Source organism: Cebus imitator, unplaced genomic scaffold, assembly GCF_001604975.1.
Source record: "Cebus imitator isolate Cc_AM_T3 unplaced genomic scaffold, Cebus_imitator-1.0 Scaffold413, whole genome shotgun sequence".
Classification (NCBI taxonomy): domain Eukaryota; kingdom Metazoa; phylum Chordata; class Mammalia; order Primates; family Cebidae; genus Cebus; species Cebus imitator.
This window is the reverse complement of record NW_016107728.1, coordinates 762994-766680: the sequence shown is the minus strand read 5'-3', so window position 1 is coordinate 766680 and position 3687 is coordinate 762994. Positions and strand designations below refer to the sequence as shown.

General features: G+C 35.0%; 1 non-coding gene across 1 annotated transcript; it reads left to right on the top strand.

Moving 5' to 3' along the window:
* The first annotated feature begins 2363 nt into the window (after window positions 1-2363).
* Window positions 2364-2465, top strand: LOC119468339. The gene has a single exon (XR_005197002.1). It is a non-coding gene; the product is annotated as a small nucleolar RNA U13 (small nucleolar RNA).
* Window positions 2466-3687: the final 1222 nt, after the last annotated feature.

Below are 3687 nucleotides of genomic sequence, written 5' to 3'. Positions count from 1 at the left end.
CCAATAACAAAATTCATAGATGCTCGCTTCCCTGATATAGAATGGCACAGTATTTGCATCTAACCTATGCACATCTTTCTGTATACTTTGAATAATATCTAGAGTACTTACAATAACCGAGTACAATATAAATGCCATATAAATAGTTATACTTTTTATTTGTATTATTTTTAGTATTATCTTGTTATTTTTTACTTACTTTTTCCAAATATTTTTAATCCTTGGTTGGTTGAATCCACGAACATGGAACCCATGGATTAGGAGGGCGACTGTAATTACTAATTGCACATAGCTATACTCCGGAAATTTCAACAATTTTCTTGATTTACTTAAGTCTTTGTTTCAGGGACTAATACACATTCTGGTGCTGTAGGAGCCTTACATAAGAGGTATTGGAGTTTTAACTCATGACCACTGTAAAAAGAAACCATTGTATTTGTAAATGGGCGGAAAAAAAAACCCATGACTTAGTTTTTAAAGGGACTTGAGGCATTTAGACTATCCTTCTAATCCATTTTCTATACTAAGATGAAAAATAGAATTCCTTTCTTCATCAGTAAGTAAAAACCAATGAGTATTGTTGAATTAGATGAGCTTTTTGCTTTCAGTTAAAAAAATACTAGATCAGTAATTGTCAAATACTTAATTAAATGTTTGTATACCTTGCAGGTTAGAGTTAGACTAAAGATAGCCATTTGTTTTTGTCTGGAGGCTTATTTCATAATAGGGATTCATAATAGAATAATCAACTTATACTTTTAAAATCTATTTCTTACGATATAAAAGTTAACTTTTTTTTCTGGGAGTTTATAATTACATCTTCACTTTAAAGACGTATTGTTGGTCATGTCTATGATTCATTTGAGACTGTCTTTGGTTAGGAATGAAAACCCCAAACTTCAAACATTTTCCCATGGGAAAATGCCATCTGCTTTAGAGCGATTTGCTTTATGATGTGGATTCCAAACTGCATTGTATTATTCATCTGCTTACATCTAAATACACTGAAGCTCATCCGCAAGCAGAATTCTCATGAAAGATTCTATGGAAAAGAATAGAGAAAACAACTTAGCAGCAGTCTCCAATAGTGAGAGAAAAACAGAAGAAAACAAGTAGTAGAGAAAGAAAAAAAGCATCTGAGAGCAAAGGAGAGTATAGTTAGAGAAAGAATTCAGGGGAAGGCAGGCAAGTTAATAGGTAAAAGTAGGAAAATATTTTAGGAAAACAACTTATTTTTCATCAGACTCAATTTATGCTACTTTTTGAAAACTACCTACCCAAGAACTTTTCCACTTTAAAAATAATCTTTATTTATTCTTCATAATCATCTTTTCTTACTCACCCCACTTTGTCTTACGGCACTCTATACACATCAGTGTAGGCATATACCACAGAAAAAAGAAAGAAATGAGAAAAACGGAAAAGGAGCAAAAAACTGTGTGTGGGACTCTGTGCAAAATGTCATACTAATACGTACGTGTATTATCTGCACGTTATTATATCACAGATACGGAGAAAGAAATTTAAACTGAAGATTGAAAAAATGCTAACTAGTTGGATTGATAAGGAATGAATCATAAAACTCATGGAGATTTATAGGGCATCACTGATTTTTAAATTTTCGTGGTAATTTCAACATTTTACAGGCATTGGCATGTTTGAAAATAATGGCATGTAGCTAAAACCAAGCTTATTTGTATGTGGAGGGTTACTATTAATATACACACAATTTCTGTTTAAACAGAAAGTCTGCCAATAGCAAAATACTCTATTAACTAGCTGTCTCAAATATGCCCAGATGGATTGAGCACCATACATTGTCCTTTATTCTCATTAGTCTGTTTTATCTGCTTAACTAAGGACCATTGTATTTCCACTTTCTTTTTTTCTTTCTTTTTCCTGAGGATAATCCCCATCATCTCCTCCTTTGCTATAATCACATATCTCCTCTTTACACCATCACTGAAATATTATAGGATGAGAGTTTCATGAAAAGATTAGCACATGAAACATGGTACGCTGACATATTATATTCACACAATGCCTGTTTTGAGGTTTTGGACAGAAGGTTTGGTCAATGCCATATGCTCAGAATGTTCCTATTCTTGGACTATGAATGTTATCTCTGAGGGTGTAATCAGAGTCTAAACTGTGTGAGCAGGTTCCTATTACCTCTCGATCACTGTCATTATGGTGCTGTGTTTTATTTCCAGATCTGGGCATCTTTCCCTAGGCTACACAGAACATGGAAATTGTACATAATGTACACTCATCTCTTCCATTATGCCTAGCAAAGGGTTCTGGCTTATCATGGGGATTTAAAATAACAGAAAACCTCACAGGCTTATAAAATTCAGTTGTTGATCCTTTTGCAATTTGTGTGTGATGATTGGGTATTTGCGCTCATGTGTGAGATGTGCTGGCCTCCAACCTTGTTACCACATTGGCACATTACCCATCTGATGTTAACAAAACAAAACAAAACAAAACAAAAACCCAACCAATCAACCAATCAACCAAAAACCAAACCAAACCAAACCCAACAAAACAAATCAAAAAAACTTCAGTTGTTAAATCATCTTCTCCTCTTCCCTAAAGTTATTGCGCTGGAACCTTATAGAGAAAACACGGATTGGCTTCAGTTTGGGTTGTTTTTTGAACACGGAAGTATTCTGTCCTTCACATTCTTTTGGGAAAAGTCTCAGTCACCAGTTGGGAAGAAAGTCACAAGTCTGTAAGGTCCACTACATATTGCCCACTCAGGGAGGGGCACATGGATAGATTGGGGGTTGCTGAGGCCAAAGGAAGAGGATAACAACAGGCTAAGTGTTTTCTTTTCCCCATCCCCAACCACAGGCCAATAGCTTTTCATAGAGAAGTCACTTCATATCATGATGTACCAACTTTAAAGATTTTGTGACATATTTTTAAACTCCTCTGAGAATAATATACAATATATTTCTAGTGCCTTAGAGTTTACTGTGTACACTTTCACATATATTGCCTTATTTGATATTCATAAGAACCCTATGAGTGATCTCTTATTCCCCTTTGTGGGGAAGAAACAAATGTTGAGAAACTGTGATGTTCTCAAGGCTAGACAGTAAATCAACGCATTTTCATTGGCACCCATTTTGTGTCAGGCATGATGCTAGTCAGTAAGGACTGAGCCAGGATGGGAACTAAGGTTTCAGAATTCCCAGTCTCCTGGCTGGCCTGTCTCATGGTATTTTCATTCCCTATGAGAATAGCTGATAGAACTTTGCATTTGCTTCTAGGTGCATTTTTTTTTTCTCCTAGGTAAAATGTACTCTTCTTCCCTATTGAAACACATTCACAGTCAAAGCTACTTTTATTTCTGTCTGCATCATCTCACCTATTAGAATGTTAACTCCCTGAGGATGAGAGTCACTTCTGCTCTTTGTTGTTGTTATATTTTGTCATCTTACAGCTGTCAGGGTGCAGTTTTGTTCCGATAAATTGTGTAACACAAAATCCCTGTGATATATAAAGCTCCACATATATAGTTAGTCTATAGGTAACTATAAACTAAATCATGATATTTTTGAGGGGAGGTGATGAAAATTAGCTTGAACTTCTCCTTTTCCATGCATTTAGTTATTTTAAAATGATTGACATTAAGTCGTGAAATTAGGTAGAAGTAATAGAGTTATCACAATATGTAGG